The following is a 19,016-nucleotide window of genomic DNA, read 5'->3' on the forward strand; positions in this document are numbered from 1 at the left end:
TCATCTATTTATAACCCGGCAATTTTGGTACTCATAAACCGGCAAGTTTTATATCTTTAAGCCGGCTGAATATAAGTTGAATATTTGAAGACCAATATTTTTGTCAAGTCAGAGCATTGAAGGCCGACTCAGGTGGATTATCTCTTACAATATTTCTCAACAAGAGACCAATGTCAGCAAATTGACTCTGAAGCTGGCCTGTTGACCTGGATTTTCAAAGGAAGTATCTGGATTTTTTGCATTGGCAAAATTTGAACATATCTTCTAAAGAGATTTGCTATGAGATTATGGATACATATCAAGAAGGAAGATGACAAGGACTTAAGGATGATCAAGTGCCGGCTTACAAAGAATATTTAACCCGGAACACAACCCGTCAAATTTGTTCTTGTGTTTATATTGCAGATTAGTTTAACATGGATAAAACCAAATTAAACTGGGGGCTAATGTCGGGGATATACCCCGCGGTATGACCCGGCCGGAAGTATGACCCGGCCGGACTTGGCGCTTCACCGTACCCGCCGGAAGACTGGCGACTCACGGGTCTGGCGGCTCACTGTCAGACGACTCACGAGCCTGACGACTCACGGATGACCCCGACGGCGGGTCAGATAGAAGACTAGGCCCAAGGCCCAGAAGGCCGGCTCACGTTTATGATGGGACGGCTTAAGAAGAAAGGGATGACGAATATTTCCTTTACAAGGAAGCAAGACCCGGACTTGTAATTAACTTGTAAGAGAAGATAGACTAGCCCTAGTCCTACTAGGACTCCACATGTAACCCGCCCCTCTAACTTATATAAGGAGGGGCAGGGCACCCCAAAGAGGAGGGGCAACAAGAAACAATCTCTAGGGCTAGACACAAAGAGCCGGCTTACCGACGACTCTCTCATAAGCATAATGAGACCTAGCCACAAACAGCATGTAGGGTTGTTACCGGATGATGTTTCCCGGGGCCCGAAGCTGTCTAAACCCTTGTCTTGTGCGTTGATCCGCCCTGCGTCTCTCATCCCAATCAACCCCTCTCAAGCTACTACATAGATGCGTTGGCCTCACGACTAAGTCCTTACACCTAGGACATCTGGCGTGTTAATTCCACGACACAACCCGTACAGAAGTGCTTCATATTCAGCTTCGTTGTTGGAGGAGTCAAAATGAATCTGGAGAACATAGCTGAGTTTGTCGCCTCGGGGGGATACCAATACCACCCCAGCACCGGAACCATTCAGCATCTTGGATCCATCGAAGAACATGGTCGAATGCTCCGAGTGAATCTGAGTCGGCAGTTGTTGTTCAATCCACTCGGCGAGGAAATCTGCTATTGCTTGGGACTTGATAGCTTTCTTTGCCTCAAACTTGGTATCCAAGGGAAGGAGTTCAATCGCCCACTTTGCCACTCGATGAGTTGCATCTCTGTTGTTCAGGATCTCTGACAATGGTGCGTCGCTGATGACTGTAATGGAGTGATCATAGAAGTAATGTGCAACCTTCTTCGTGGTCATGTAAATCCCATAAACAAGCTTATGATAATGTGGATATCTTTGCTTGGATGGAGTCAGAACTTCAAAAACATAGTATACTGGGCGCTGAACTTTATAGGATTTTCCTTCTTCTTCGCGCTCGACCGTGAGCACCGTACTGACAACTTGTCCTGTGGCTGCAATATAAAGCAGTAAAGGCTCTTTGCTGATTGGGGCAGCAAGCACCGGCTGGGTGGAAAGCAGGGCTTTGAGTTCTGCAAACGCTACGTCAGCTTCATCTGTCCACTCGAACTTGTCAGATTTCTTCATCAGTCGGTAAAGAGGTAGGGCCTTTTCACCGAGACGAGGTATGAATCGACTCAAGGCGGCCAAACAACTAGTAAGCTTCTGGACATCATGTACACGTACAGGGTGCTTCATCCGGAGTATGGCACCAACTTTCTCTGGGTTTGTGTCGACCCCTCATTCGGAAACAAGGAAACCGAGCAACTTTCCGCCAGGAACTCCGAATGTACACTTTGATGGATTAAGCTTGATATCATACCTTCTGAGGTTAGCAAAAGTTTCAGCAAGGTCAGCCAGCAGGTCGGAACCCTTTCGTAACTTGACCACAATGTCATCCATGTATGCTTCAACATTCCGACTGATTTGAGTGAGCAGACACTTCTGAATCATCCTCATGAATGTGGCTCCAGTGTTCTTCAGGCCGAATGGCATGGTGAGATAGCAAAAACATCCGAAGGGAGTGATGAAAGCCGTTTTTATCTCATCGGGTCCATACAGTCGGATCTGATGATACCCGGAATAGGCGTCCAAAAAAGACAATCGCTCACACCCTGCAGTCGACTCGACAATTTGATCGATGCGGGGGAGAGGAAAATGGTCTTTCGGGCAGGCCCGATTGATATGCTTGAAGTCAATGCACATGCGAAGTGAATCGTCCTTCTTAGGGACCATGACAACATTGGCAAGCCACTCGGAGTGCTAAATCTCTCGGATGAACTCAGCTACCAGGAGCCGAGCCACTTCCTCACCAATTGCTTTCCTCTTCTGTACGGTGAACCGTCGAAGATGTTCCTTGACTGGTTTTACCTTCGGGTCGACTCGCAAACGATGCTCAGCCAGTCCCCTGGGTACACCCGGCATGTCAGAAGGTTTCCATGCAAAGATGCCCCAGTTCTCACGGAGGAACTGGATGAGCGCTTCTTCCTATTTACTGTCGAGTGATGTTGAGATATGAGTAGGAGCAGCATTAGGGTCCGTCTGGTGAATATGAATCGGCTTGGTTTCACCGGACGACTGAAATGCAGAATCAGTGGCAGGCTTCTTGGAGCGCAACAAATCACTCGGATCTGCGTTCTTCCGGTATTCTTGCATTTCGACTGCTGCCATTTGCGCATCGGCGATTTTTGAACCCTTCTGGAAGCACTCTTCTGCCTTCTGCCGATTGCCAGTGATAGTGATCACTCCTCTAGGACCAGGCATTTTCAACTTGAGGTACACGTAACATGGTCGAGCCATGAAACGTGCATAGGCAGGCCTACCCAGAATGGCATGATAAGCACTCTGGAAATCCACTACTTCAAATGTCAACTTTTCTTTGCGGTAATTCTTGGAATCACCGAAAACCACATCAAGGGCGATCTGGCCGAGTGATTCAGCCTTCTTGCCAGGTATGACGCCATGGAAACTCATATTGCTTTCACTGAGCTTGGACATCGGAATGCCCATTCCCTTCAAGGTCTCCGCATACAGGATATTTAGGCCACTACCACCATCCATCAGCACTGTAGTCAGTCGAGTGCCTTCAACAACTGGGTCGACCACCCCAGCACTTGCCTCCCAGGGGTGGCTATGCGTGCTGGGTGGTCAGACTGGTCGAATGTGATGGCAGTCTGGGACCACTTCAGATAACTTGGTGTTGCTGGAGCAACCATGTTCACCTCTCTGTTTATAACTTTCAGTCGACTTTTGCTTTCAACATCAGCAAAAATCATCAGAGTGGAATTGAAGTTGGGAAAACCATCATCGTCTTCTTCCTTATCCTCACCCTTGTCCGACTCCTTTTCCTTCTCCTTGGGTTGTTTCTCTCGGAATTGCTGGATCAGGAGCCGACATTGTCGAGTGGTATGTTTAGGGTAAATGAGATTACCCTCTTCATCTTTTTTGGTATGAATGTGGCATGGTAAATCCAACACATCATTCCCATCCTGATCTTTAACTTTCTTGGGGTTCCATGGCCCTTTGGGCTTCCCCTTGAACTTCCCTTGGGCCACAACTAAAGCTTCACCAGGAGCTACTGGTTTGGCCTTGCGTTTCTGTTTCCGACTGGAATTCCCTCCTCCGGTTTCGTGGGCGACTGTTTTGTGCTTGCCACTCCAGAGTCGGTCCTCCTCTTCACCATTAGAATACTTGGTGGCGATCTCCATCATCCGGGACAGAGACATATCTCCTGCCCGACCGAATTTCAGATTCAACTCTCGATACTTAACACCCTCCTTGAAGGCACAAACTGCTTGGTGATCTGACACATTCTCCACTGTATGATGCATTGTGATCCATCTCTGGATGTAATCTCTCAAGGTCTCATTCGGTTTCTGCATGCAGCACTGCAATTCTGTTAACCCTGCCGGCCGTTTGCAAGTACCCTCAAAGGTTCCGACAAACACTCGGGCGAGTTCTTCCCAACTGTATATACTGCCAGGTGCTAACTAATTCAACCACGCTTTGGCTGAGCCTTCCAACATAAGAGGAAGGTGTTTCATGGCCACTTCATCATTGCCGCCACCGATCTGCACAGCCACTCGGTAGTCCTCAAGCCAAGTGTCAGGCTTGGACTCACCAATGAACTTGCTGATTCCAGTCGCCAACCTGAAGTTGGGAGGAATCACCGCAGCCCTGATAGCTCTACTAAAGCACTCTGGGCCTGAAACATGTACTCTGCTGCCAGTCGGGTGATCTCTGTCATGACCCTCTCTATGTGCTCTGTTTCTGTCGACCAGACCTTGAACAAGAATAGATCTCGCATCAAAGCCTGGCTCCCTGGGTCGACTGGAATTCTTCACCTGCCACTGTGAGGGCGTCTGTCATCGTGCTGCCGAGGCACATATGACCCACTCCTCGGGGGAGGTGTGGGCACTCGACGACGGTCATCGTGGTCGAGTCGGCGATCATATTGCTCACGGTTTTCTATACTGATCTCGCCGGTCTCCACGTCCCTCACGCCGCGGGGGCGATCTTGGGTTGTGAGCCGACTGAACTGTGTCTGCCACCACAGACCTGCTATGAATTGTATTCCGTGACTGTGATACTGTTGTGTTCTGCTCTCCTGCAGCCCGGAGTAAAGCCCGAATCTGCATCAAACCTCTGCCAGCTTCCGACTGGGAAGGCTGAATCGACTCTGCTATTCGGGCTGCAGCTGTGAGATTTTGAATCGGAGTTCGGTATACCTGAGTTGGAGGCGAAAAAAGTTGTCGTCGACTGGACTCAGGAATCCGCTGCCGAGCACGCTCGTCGAGTGCGTGCTGGAGGTTCTCCAGTCGAGTGCGCTCAGCCAAGTTGGCCAGGCGCGCCTCCTCCAAGGCCCAGGCCTCGGGGGTTTCTCCAACGATAGGAGTGTGAAGTGCGTCCATGTTACGGCGGTGAAGCCCTTCCCTCTGCTGCGAAGAGAGGGGCTCGGGGCGGTACTCCTCGTGGATGCGCGACGGATCGCTGCCGCCATCGCCACCGTCGTCGCGGGGGAAGCCAGGAGGACTGCGCGGTCTGTTGACCATCAGGACTTCCGTCGCGGGGTCACTGCTGTCGCACTCGGATGCAGTCTCGACGGAGCCAGTCGACGGGTCGAACAGGCCGTAGAGAGTTTCGTCGGGCTCGATTGCCGCGACTTGCGGGGTGGCCGATTGGCGGGCCACCGCATGCCTCACCCACCGCTGGAGCCGTGACCGACCGGAACGCTTGCGCCGGCGAACAGCGGGGAGCGAGGACGCCACAGGAGCCGACCGATACTGAGTCGACGGCTGCCGAAGAAGGACGCCGCGGACGCACGCGCGAAAGTGCGTTGCCCCGCGGACGGGGAGCGCCTTGACGTCGAGTGGAGCCTCTTGGAGCCAAGCAGAGTCATCGACGACGAACACGAGCGCGCCGAGACAGATCTCGCGGCCCTCGGCCAATCCTCCGCCGGAAACCATGATGATGGGGATCGGAAAAATCGCAACTTCTCCAACAAGTCGCTAAGACACCTGCCCCACGGTGGGCGCCAACTGTCGTGGATCTAATACTGACAGTAGAATGGGGGGTAGGTATGAGGAGGCAAGATCCTAGCTATGGCGAAGTTGTACACGCGAGTTTTACGAGTTTAGGCCCTTCGCTGAGGAAGTAACAGCCCTACGTCTCGGAGCCCGGAGGCGGTCGACTGGATTATGCGTGTGTGAGTTACAGGGGGTGCGAACCCTTGTCCCAGAGAAGGGGGTGGCTTATATAGAGTGCGCCAGGACCCCAGCTCCCCTCCGTTACACAGGGTTCAATGTTCATAAAGAGTAAGCGTTACAGGTAACGTCCGCAATAAAGTGTTATAAAGGGTAATTAAGTCTATGAGTAAACGCCCGACCGTTGCTGCGTAGAGTGACTTTAGATCTTCTGTATGTCGAGTGGTTTCTGTGACGGTCGAGTGACATTGATCCTTCCGAGTGGAATGTCTCTGGTCGAGTGGATGATGGTACCCTTTGAATGCTTCTGTCTTTAAGGTGATTCCCTTGGGGAGGGTGTCTAGGTCAGGCCTATGACCCTACCCTAGGTACATGGCTTCATCAGGGCGCGCCTACCCCCCCCCCCCCCGGGCGCGCCCTCCACCCTCGTGGGGCCCACGTTGCTCTACCGACGTACTTCTTCCTCCTATATATACCTACGTACCCCCAAACTACCAGATACGGAGCTAAAAACCTAATTCCACCGCTGCAACCTTCTGTACTCGTGAGATCCCATCTTGGGGCCTTTTCCGGAGCTCCGCTGGAGGGGGCATTGATCACAGAGGGCTTCTACATCAACACCATAGCCTCTCCGATGATGTGTTCTTGCAAAGTTCTCCACGATCCTCGTGGAGATCTATTCGATGTAATCTTCTTTTGCGGTGTGTTTGTTGAGACCAATGAATTGTGGGTTTATGATCAAGTTTATCTATGAACAATATTTGAATCTTCTCTGAATTCTTTTATGTATGATTGGTTATCTTTGCAAGTCTCTTCGAATTATCAGTTTGGTTTGGCCTACTAGATTGATCTTTCTTGCAACGGGAGAAGTGCTTAGCTTTGGGTTCAATCTTGCGGTGTCCTTTCCCAGTGACAGCAGGGGCAGCAGGGCACGTATTGTATTGTTGCCATCGAGGATAACAAGATGGGGTTTATATCATATTGCATGAGTTTATCCCTCTACATCATGTCATCTTACTTAAAGCGTTACTCTGTTCTTTTGAACTTAATACTCTAGATGCATGCTGGATAGCGGTCGATGTGTGGAGTAATAGTAGTAGATGCAGGCAGGAGTCGATCTACTTGTCGCGGACGTGATGCCTATATACATGATCATACCTAGATATTCTCATAACTATGCTTAATTCTGTCAATTGCTCAACAGTAATTTGTTCACCCACCGTAATACTTATGCTCTCGAGAGAAGCCACTAGTGAAACCTATGGCCCCCGGGTCTATTTTCCATCATATTAATCTTCCAACACTTAGCTATTTTTATTGCCTTTTATTTTACTTTGCATTTTTATCATAAAAATACCAAAAAATATTATCTTATCATATCTATCAGATCTCACTTTCGTAAGTGACCGTGAAGGGATTGACAACCCCTTTATTGCGTTGGTTGCGAGGATTTTATTTGTTTGTGTAGGTGCGAGGGACTCGTGCGTGGCCTCCTACTGGATTGATACCTTGGTTCTGAAAAGCTGAGGGAAATACTTACGCTGCTTTACTGCATCACCGTTTTCTCTTCAAGGAAAAACCAACGCAGTGCTCAAGAGGTAGCAGCGCTCGGAGGGAAGGGATGCGAGGATCCGGGCGCGGCAGAGAAGGCAGCTGCTCCACCACGTCCGAACCTCCCCGCGAGGGCGCCGCCGCCTCCCTCTCTCGCAGTCGGCGTCGCCGCAACTTCCGGGCGACGTTCTCCGCCTTGCAAGTCGCAGCCGACGACGTTTGAGGCGGATTGCGTCTCCGTCGTGGCGGTGTGGGTCGGGTTGGACGACATCTCCGGCGGTGGATCAGGACCGGTGGTGAGGATTGGGAGCAAGGATGGAGTACGGCGAGGTTCCGGGCGCGGGGAAGGTTGGAGGGCGGTGGGAGGAGGGGGAAGGGTTTGATGGATTTGGTGCAATTTGGGATGGGGTTGGGCTGTCGGGTCCGACGTGGCGGGCGTGCCCGGGCACGCCCGGGCACGAACCAATATCCACCGCATATTTAGGTTGGATATGGTGGGTGCCGGTCAGTCCGGACGTTTGAGCCCCGTTTAAGAAGCCCGCCTCGGTCGAAAAAATGTGACCAAACAGTAACCGGGCGGCTCGTCCGGACGTATAAGACGGGTTTGATGCGTCTGGCTGTAGATGCTCTAACAACTCTGGACAGGGAGCCAGGGCTCCCCAACCTCGCCCATGTGTTGTATAAAGGCGAGATGCATGTTTGTTGTATGTACAAAATAATCGCATCTTTCTCGCAGATTCACACATGAGCATCACAAAATTAAAGTTTGCTTGACCACATGCATACAACATCTGCAAGCATTTATAAATTAATAAAACACCAAACATCTGCAAGCATTTGCGGTTCACAAAAAGGAAAAAAAACTCAAAAGTGTGCACATGTTTCTTCGAAACGCTGGGCATATGCATTCCACCCGTGCTCACTGGCATATTTTGCCTGACCTTTATTCCCCACAGACGCAAAAGTGAAGGGATGATCGTGTTTGCAGGTTATTCCATCAAGACACTGAAACTGAAGTGAAGAGACCGTACATGCCACTGCACCTTATTAGTATTACCCAAAGCACGAGCATCCCATTCCTTGCACGAAAATGGCAATCCCTTTTCCATCCAGAGAGACATCACGCTCACGCTCCGCCCTCGCAACTCGCGTGCAAGCACGAATGAATGCCTAGCATGTTGCGTGCACGTCCGGTATCTCACGTAGCCATGCTCCTCGCGAGGCTGTGATCGTAGATGGGGTGCTTTTGTGCTATTCTCGGCTCGGTTTGGTCGAGCTTTTGCTTCCATCGTGGTATCTCTAGCATGGCTTTGTATCTCCAGGGCTTTACTATGTTTGCTTTGAGCTCATGCATTGCTGCCCATATAGCTAACCAAGTTATGGGCCGATATTTTAGAACTTCTTTCTATAAAGACCGCCAAAAGACATCTTAATTATAATAATTGTTGAAGAAAATAGTTGTTGCCAGTATAATCGAAAGATACAAAACGACTAAAAGTAAAATTACTTCCAAAACAATATTGGTAGTCTTCTTCATTTGATTGTGCGTCGTCGTCCGAGCTTGAAAATTGCAATGGACCATGCCCCGCTTTCAAGATTGCAATCGCCACGACGCTGGAAAACAAGATCTAGTCCGCTAAAGGAACATGTTTAGAGAAATAGGGCCATGCCTCAAAAAAAGTCGAAAAAAGAACTTGAGGTCGCCATACCAAGACCTAGCCAGCTGCCTCACTTGACTCACACACCAACTATCAAGATTCGAAGAGAACCAACGGATATGGCAACATCTACCCTCACATACCCTTTGTTGATGATGGATCAGATGTCGTGGAGGTAGTGAGAGGCCGGAGAGACCTAATCTGACACATCATTGCATCCACCAACTTACCAATGCCGCCAGGGAACCAAAACAAAACAAGCGGTGTCCCCACTCCTCTGACCGTCGACGGGGCCGCTGGACTGGAGAGAAGAGGGGTCCAAGGCGGCGACGTGCATGAGACCCTGGGTGGCGGATAGAGTTGAGAAAAGAGACCCCGCCAATATTATGCTTGGGCTAATGCTAGATGCTAGTTGAGTGAAACATGGGGAAAATCAGCCACCTCTCTGACCTTCGGATTCACTACCTCCCTAGCCGTCAAACCCACTTCAAGATGCAGATTAATTTAGGACTTTTGGTTATCGTAGCATCAAACTTCCACGTGCAACACTTTTCTAGTGCATGCAGCTTCTTTAGTACCAGTTACCCTTGCCCTATCGTAAAATAGGATAAAAGTGTTGTAGCATTTTGAAGCAGTCATGCGGAAGAAAAAAAATAGATGTATGCAACGAAACCCCATTTATTGCGGCACAAATGTTGAATATATGTTGCAATACTCGCAACCTAAAAAACGCAATATATGTAACCTACGTGAACAACACAGGCAACAACACATTTGCAATGTGAGAAAAATCACCTTGAAGCATACACCCCATAATCATTACAATAGGACGATATTGTGCACGCAACAAACTATATATGTGTTGCAGCGCATCAAAAGTAGTAACCTCCAACTTTCAGCAATGGAGACACCACACCTCTTGCAGACACGGGATCATCGGCGATGCACCCGGCTCACCATGGGTGCTTGGATGAAGAGGACTCGAGGAAGGAGACCCGCATGAGGCGATGTTGCTTAGGAGGAGGGGGGAACTCGGAAGTGGGAGGGACGCTTGAGAGCACAGGCAGACATGCGGCTGGAAGAGGGATATGGGGGAGAGAGAGAGATGAGATGAGATGCTGATATGAGGCCCTTTTCATATGTGAGAAGGCGAGTCTTCAACCGGTTAGTGGATTGGATCATTTTCCTTTCATATTTACTCATAATTTGGCCAATGATAATAAGAAAAATAAGCAATTAGCAATGATCCCTCAAACAAACTGAAGAAGTGATCTGTCATGACTAAATCAATTGGTGAGGTAAATTTTAGCTGGTAAAAGTCGTAGAGTTCTTGTAGCAACCAATGATTAGCACATCATTCCCTAAAAAAGCAATGATCAGTATGGCAGTATCTGCACACAATTAGAGAATTCCTTCTTGGTCGACAACTTAGGTAGTGAGATTGCCAGATTTTCCCCGGAAAACACACCATTTTGATTCTTCTTTTCATTAATCAACAACTTTCTAACATCATCCTGATACATATCAACATTAGAAGTCTTTTTCGTTTTGTCAATATCCAACAGCTTAGCGTAGTAATCGTTCCAGAACTCCTTAATAATACGTGCATTTTGCAAAGATTTCTCATTCTCAATGCTATCATCATATGTCTCGGAACAATAAAATAGCAAAAAAGATCAAAAACGCTTATCACCATCAGGTGGCTGATCGAAGCATTCTGTTTATCGTTTGTGCAGTTGTTTCATTGCGCCTTGATTTGTGCTCCACCCTTGCGTTTGATCCCCACAAAACCACCGCCCATCTCTTAAAATATCCCCCCCCCCCCCACAAACTTCGCTATTTTTCTTTTGGCTTCCTGCTATTGCGTTTTAAGTTGTCTGCTAATACTTTTAAGGCTCTCTTACACACAATTTCAGATGCTATCTTGGGTACGACTGAATAGTCTCGGCTATACTTCAACCCAGACATTAACGAAGCAAATAATTTGATTATAAGGTAAATTCATGATTACCAATGCCTAGCTATTTTTTGATCTTGACTAACAGAAAGGTCAAAGGATGCAATGTGCAGGTTCAGAGAGCTCCTGGCACTTTCTCCGACCAAAGAAGTCTTTCAAGCCAGATTTTCTTTCAAGATAGCAATAAAACCTGGGAGCATCCCTGTCCATGCATGGAACAGTACTCGAGATATACAGTGCTACTGTCTTACATTTCTCAATATCCCTGGCTTTATTATCAATATTCTAATCATCATTATATTTTGTTGGTACACAATTATATTTTGTTTATTTTATTGATCTATTTTGTTTCTAGGATGAATGCAGATTGTTTTCACATGATGATACGTGTGTTGCACGTGCACGCTTACTAGTTATAGCCAAGTGCTCCATCTTTACCTTGCATGCACACCCTTGTACGCATGCGTCGGTGCAACCTGCTGCTGGAGCCCGCTCTCCCTTGAGAGGAAAAGCTCCGTACACAGCCATTGCGTAGTACTGACATGAGAAGCCAGTTTCTTCATTGATGCATGTACTGTGGATGGACTAAACGGCCAGTGAGTGAAAATGCCATGCGTTTGGAGTTGCTCTAACTTGATGACTGAAGAGAGAGGAAGTCGCCTTGCGTGCTTTGGCAGGCTGCGGCGTGCGAGAGAATAATGCATGCATTCGGATTCGTCGGGACCACTGGAAATCCTGCATTGATTTATACATAGCCTGACTAGCTAGCTGCCTGCAGCCTATCACTTGGGCAGGCATGCATGCATATAGGCTTTAACTACTCCCTCCGTTCCGAAATGTAAGTCGCTGGGGAATATGTTCCGACCAGGTGAAAATGGGCAAATGGACCTTTATGCCCCCAGTTCAAACTTTGAATCAGCCCGTCTTCTTCCTCGGCGTCTTCCACCTCCGCCTCCATCCCTGCCTTCCACCTCCGCCTCCTCCCCCGCCCTCCACCTCCACCCCTGCCCAGGCGCTCCTCCTCTCCCACGCCCAGGGGCCCCTCCTGGCCCGCGCGTGCCCAGGTGGTGCTCTGCTGCCGCCCGCTGGTGGAGGCGAGCTGGTGCTCTGCTGCCGGCCCCTGGTGGTGGCGAGCTGGTGCTCTGCTGCCGCCCACTGTTGGAGGCGAGCTGCCGCCTGCACGCGCCCAGGTGTTGTTCCTCCCCACGCACAGGTGCTGCTGCCGCTGAAGTCCTCGCCGCTGGACAGGAGCTGCTCCAGCCGGAGTTCTCAATTTTGCTCGCCTAGGTTCATCTCCTCGCCCAGTACTCGCTCTGCATCTGAGTAAACAATTTGATGATCATAAACTTGTTGTAATCATTTGTCTTGAATAATTGCATGCAGTACAATCTTGGAGTAATACTGAAATTTAACACTGAAACTGAACAGTGAAAGATGAACACTGAGTAGAACATGTACTATCAATACAGGTTTGGACCGGTACTGTCAATAGAAAAGATGAACAAGTACTGTCAATTTAGAACAGGTTTGGACCGGTACTGTCAATAGAAAAGATGAACAAGTACTGTCAATTTAGAACAGGTTTGGACTTAGTTTCATCAGTACTCCAAATCAGTAGGAGTATGAATTAACGGGCAGAAATAATTGCTACTCTCATTTAAGGTAAAATTGAGTAGGAATAGGAGTAGGAATATCAGGAGCATGAATATCAGGAAGGAGTACATCATGGCCTTTGAAAATTTTACCCCAGCCTTACTTTGAACTCGATCTCATTTCTGTACTTCATTATTCCCATAAGAGGGTCACTTTCACCTGTAACTTGACATGATCAAGTAAACTGTGCACATGTCTATTTTTATTTGAATCTTCAGAATGTCCAAAATTTTAAACACTATGGTATGACTGAACAATCTAAACTGTTTGACATAATTTGATGTAAATAAAATACTCCAGCCATTCTTAGTATGCAAATCTGCAGTTAGTGCTTCGAAAAAACACTATGGGAAATGACTTGAATGGAGAAATGTTGAGATACCAACCTGCTAGCTGAAAAGTGCAGCATGCCGGCATGAGAATGACTGATACCCTCACACATCTTTTTTCATTAGCCCTTCTTTAAAACAATCTGATGGAAAAAAACATTCAAGGTCACAAATCATATTATTGTAGGGCTCATATTTACTGTAGAAGAGAGAAGAGAAAAGAAGAGATCAAGAATATGGAGGGCACAAGAGGAGTATACTACAGTAGCTCTCCTCTTGTTGCAAGTCCTACACTAAAGTACTAAAACTACTGCTTGCAAGTCCTAACATAACAGCAGCAATCATCATCAGTGCTCCAAGTATCCAAGATGGAGTAATTAACAGAAAATGCAAGATAACCTAACAGAGCAAGATGGAGTAATCCAAGAAAATTAATTGAAAATTGCTGAGTAGTGTTGTGTGCAAGTGCAAGTACTCAAAATTTGTTTGAGTAGCAAATCTTGGAGTACGAGAGGACTCCAAGTTAAATGTACTCAAAGCAAATTAAGCAAATGTACTGCCATTAGTTTTCATTCCATTCTGAAAACTACTCCTGTTCACAAATTAAGCAAATCTTGGAGTATTGAAGTACTCCAAGTTAAATGTACTCCAAGCAAATTAAGCAAATGTACTCCAAGAAAATTAAGCAACTGAACTGGAGAAGAAATAAATTCTGAATATGTTCCAGTCACAAAAGAACTTGGCAAGTTGTTTTTATTCCATTCTGAATATGTTCCAGTCACAAAAGAACTTGGCAAGTTGTTTTTATTCCATTATGAATATATGTTCCTGACACAAAAGAGTTGGCAATTAGGCGCCCAATTAACTTGGTGATGCATGCTAAACTTAAGAACCATCATCACTTGGTACACACACCAGTTCAGATTACACATGATAATTAATTAGGCGCGGTAACTAATTAACCCCAGCAGCTACCTTAGTTAGGTGCAGTAAAAACTCCTACTGCTACTGCATCTTTACCAACCAAATTCAGTGACAGAGCTACTCCATTTTACTCAAATTCAGTATGCAAAATTAACAGTAATCCATACAGCTGCTTCATACTCCAAATTGCTACTCCAAATTCAGTATACAAAATTCAGTATGCTGCTACTCCAAATTCAGTTTGCAAATTAACAGTAACAGTACTTCAATGGAGTACAGTTGCTACTCCAAATTAACAGTGGGTCCTTGCTAAGCATATTGTTCTCAAATTAACAGTAGAACTCAAATTAGCAGCAGCATTCGTAGGTGACAACACAAAACAGCAGCAACATTCGTACGAGTAGAAAATGAACACGTACTGGTTCAGATTGAAAGAGCTTAGCTAGCGCAGCTCAAATTGAAAGAGCAGCAGCTCGAAGCAGAGCTCAGCAGCGATAGAGAGTGTAGCTAGCGCCCATCTTGCTGCCGGTCTTCCAGGCCTGGGAGGACTTCTTGCGGCCGCCGATGCGGGGGATGCTGGCGAACTCTTCGTCGGTGAAGGCGGCGTCGTTGCTGGCGTACACTGCGCAAGCGCGGGGGCGAGCAGCGAGCGGGACCCATGGGCGCGGCGGTCGAGGCAGAGGCGGACGCACGAGGCCCCGGCATCGTCGGCGTTCTGGATGAGCTCCCGGCGTCCCGCAGCGCGGTGGTGCCCTCCGGGTAGTTGGCCAGCACCTCGCGGATGCGCCGCACCAGGTCCACCCACAGCCCGAAGTCCTCCAGCAGCATCCCGCCCGGATCCATGTCGCTTCGTCGCCGGCGTCGAAGCACGCGGATCCAGCGCCTCCGCCGGCCAGAAGCTCATCGCCGGCGCCTAAAAAATCAAGCTTTTGACCTACGGGTGGTGGATTTCTGGCGGTGGGAGGAAACGGGGTGGCTCGATGGTGCGGAGAAAGAGAGGAAGCGGGGTGGCTTAGCGGTGACGATGGCGAGGAGAGGCCGGCGACGACGGGGATCTGGAGGGGAGCGAGAGAGGGGTGGCCGGGTGGGTGAGAGGGGAACGAGAGAGTGAGCTTGAGTGGGTGAGAGCGAGCGGTGGTGGGAGGGCATTTCTGGAAAGTGAAAAATTCTCGTAGCGTTACGAAATTTACACGTCAAACCCTTAAACGACTTACATTTCGGAACAGAGGAAGTAGATGCTTTGCTTTGTTTGTCGGGTTCTCGATGACGCCTTTGCACTCCTGTACTCTCGACGTCGTCCTCTACTCCTGCCAGACTGTGATCCATCGCCTCAGTAGGCACGCATGCAGCTTTCACCAATTAGCCTGTGTAGTGTTGCGTGACGGACCTGTGAGACGGGGGAAACTAATTGAATATCTTCAGTTTGTTGGGGGAGGAGCCTCACTATATGTCGGCGGACACGTACAGCGGCTTGTTCGGACGAGTTCTATCTCAAGTCAAGAGTAGAGCTCAATCTCATGTAAGAAGTGTGCATGCATTTTGTGTACGCCATTCCTATCTGATGGAACATTTTTCCCTCCATAACAAAATGTTTTGTTCAACTAGTAACTTCTACTACATCGTGGCTCAACCATAATTCTTTTTGCTGTGACTGACCTTCCTGAGACAAAAAAAAACCGTTTTCTAACAAAGTATAAACAAGTCATCAACACCAAAACAATCTACTTACACCAAAACAATCTACACTACTATTAAAAGAGCGAACATAAATTCTCTTAAAACCACACAACAAATTGTACACGGAAAAAGCAGGGCATTTGGATCGAATCAACTTAAACATGTCCTACTATTCATATTACATCAATAGATCAACGCATCAGATCAAATGTTCTACCAGACAGACGCCTGGTCTGCCAATCCTCCGAGTGCTTCGCATCCCTGATCCCTGCGGCCCTGCCTGCTACACCGTGATTTGTGCGAATCGTGCCTCCCCTTTCTTTATCTAGCCCGAGATAGAGAAGGACGCCTCCTACCACAACAACGTCGGCTCCCTCAATGGTGTTCTCCGCAACATCTCCCCGTCGACGAGACGATCCAAGCGTGGCGCTTCTTCAAGTCGTGGCAGCCAGTGGCCATCGTGGGCACGGAGGCGCCGCGCTGCGCCATCCTGTTGGGGCCGGCCCACTGGGTGGTCGAAACCCCAGCCGTCGGGGTCATCTGCGGCAACAATGATTCATGTTACAGGTTCAACAACTTCCTGAAGTCCATGTACCAGGTTCGTGAGTTCGTGCGTGCACCCCTCTCGCTTCCACGTACCAAGACCTTTGTGTGGATTCAGTGTTCGATTCCAATAGCCAAGATTGTGTCGTTGTCTAGGTTTGGTTGTGAGTTCGCGACCGTTGGGGTAGTACTACAAGGCAAGAAGCCAAAATTGGAAGGCAGTAGTATTTCTTATTTTTACTGTCAAAAACCTTTTCTTGTGTCGATTACAGGGCAAGAAACTGTTTTGTTGTTTGTGCAAAAAATGGTTCTTCGTTCCTAATTTTTCTGTTTTTTGTTGCCCATGGCACGTCAACGGCGCCATCAACAACGTTTCGCTATGACTGGCTGGTCTCTGTGCGCCTCAGTGCTCTCCAGCCACGATGTCATCTCGGGAGTATTCGACGGCGCCCTCGACGACATGCGTGGCGGGGCATGACGACATATGTGTCCAATTCCTGATTCCTTCAGCTATTTCAGTTCCCTTCTTGGGTGTCCCGTGCATGCACGAAAGGATCATCTAATTCAGAGTTGACAACACTATTTGTCAAGTCATTTCTTTCATATGCAATGTTTTCAGACAAGGAAGTATGAGATTAACCTTTTGATCTTTGCAGTATACAGTTTTTTAAATAGAGTCCCAGTGTTGATGTTTTATAAAATGAAAGAACTATGTAGAAATTCCCCCTGATGCTTAATTGGTTACTTGTTTCTCTCATTTTCTGTTTGTATTCTGATTGAGAAGATACTGTTGGGCCTATGAGAAGAACATCATCTCTTTAATTGCAGGGGGTGTAGGCGAGGTAGTGCTGCTGCCCTTCCTCTACACCGCCCACTATGGACCAACCCCTCTGCGTCAGCCTGCTGATTCCTTGCATGTTACCGACAGCCTAGGTACCTCGCCCTATTCCCTATCTCTTCATATCCTCCCACATCCCTTGCTTCTCTGTGCCATCTAGATTAGCCCCTGGATATGGTCATATGGAAAATTTCATGCCCTCCATTGCAGTTGTTGCTATAATATGATTTATTACAACTTGTCTGAATGGGTTAGAAGAGGATTGATAACTATTTCGTGGGCATTCATGTATGTTTAAGTTTCATTATCATCTGAAGTGTGAACTTGCTTCAAACAATCAATTTACCTTCCTGCCACAAATTCTCTGCAGCGGTGGTTGTATTGCAAACATCTTCTTCAAAAAAGTAAATGTTTTCACACCACATATTTATGGCATGTTTTGTTCAGATAAGTGATTCAATGAGTAACAATGTAGTCTTTCAGAGAATTTATACTGAATGATACTTTTTGAACTCTAAATATTCTTATTTACCACCAAGATTGTAGCCCACAAACTAAAAAGTAAATGCTTATTCCGCTCTGTCCAGGATACTATTGTGAGATGGTCGGATACATAAAAGATGACCTAAAGCCCCTCAACGGAAGCATCCAGTCTCGCCGTTCTACAAATTTCGCTGGAACAACGATCCACCAACTTTGCCAGAACGCTGACCGCATGTGCTCCACCTGAGGTACGACGTTCTAAAACTACACAACCAAGTTATGAGTAGCCTTGAAGTAGCAAGCTGTTATGTTTCAATATTTATATGAAAGAGCATGTGTTTTCGACTTTATACTTCTCCATGACAATTAACACCATGTCAGGTTTATCATTTATACTTCTCATTCATGGCCCTTAAAATGTATCCTTGGATTGTTGAACTTTATGATTGCATGAGTGTCTCATGGAATAATAGTTGTTCAAGCACGTGCAGTTTATAGGAATGAAGTCAGGAGAATAGCTTCTTCTGGGGTTGAGGTTTCACCAGGTTGATTTCAACCGAGGGATGATGGTGCAGTGGCCATATCTATGGTAAGACGTGTGGAGTTAAATTAAAAGTTGATACCTTGGTTTGCTGAAATTTTACCCATCTAGAGAAACTTGGTATCATATACTAAGATGAGAAATTGTATTCTTCAATTCCTGACATTTAACAGTGAACTATGATGTTCTAGCATGGACTACAAACTAATATCAGCTATGTTTGGGTATAGTGAAAGGAACTCTGCTAAATGCAGTTGCAGGACCATATGATGTCGGTGTTGCATCATGGACACACCAAGGTCCCAGCCAAGTCAGTGATGCTGCCCCAACTACCGTTTTCTTCAGCTTGAGGAAGTTGCGGCAGCCTTACGCATTTCTGCATATTGCCGGCCTATCCGACCGGCTGCTAGGCAACTACTACTACTACTTCCGTTGGATAGGTGAACTCTGCGACTCTCTCCTTCATGTTCTTCCCTTGTTGTTACCCAATTGCTCTTGATAATTTAATGATTCAACCAAATTTCATTGCAAAGCATACTGACTGGGTTTTTCTTCTTTCAATGCAGTGTTAGTTTGCGTTAAGTTGGAAATCCAAATCCATATATTTATAATTCTTGTTGTATAATTACACAAGTATTCTCTCATATTATATATTTTTCATTAACTAATGTTCATACAGAACACCATCTCAGTAACTAGACCTGATATAGTAGTAAGTTTTGACATTAGATGCAGCAACATTGGCATTGATAAATTGATCATGTTTTTAGTAGGACAATAAACTTGTCTAGCATTTCATTATGAATTATGAATTGCAGGCTCTCAGAATAGATGTATCTACTCCCTAATTTTTTCTTGGTTTGTAACAAAAAGATTTTCCAAAGTTTGGAAATTGATGTCAAAACAACTGTATAAGCTATTCTTGAGGACCTGATTCTGTGGACTCACCGTCTAAAGA

General features: G+C 47.1%; 1 pseudogene; it reads right to left on the bottom strand.

Annotated features, from left to right (window-relative positions):
* Positions 1-11,756: 11,756 nt before the first annotated feature.
* On the bottom strand, positions 11,757-15,208 carry LOC123051978 (sacsin-like; annotated as a pseudogene).
* Positions 15,209-19,016: the final 3,808 nt, after the last annotated feature.

The sequence above is a fragment of the Triticum aestivum genome, chromosome 2D (assembly GCF_018294505.1).
Source record: "Triticum aestivum cultivar Chinese Spring chromosome 2D, IWGSC CS RefSeq v2.1, whole genome shotgun sequence".
In the NCBI taxonomy this organism is placed as follows: Eukaryota; Viridiplantae; Streptophyta; class Magnoliopsida; order Poales; family Poaceae; genus Triticum; species Triticum aestivum.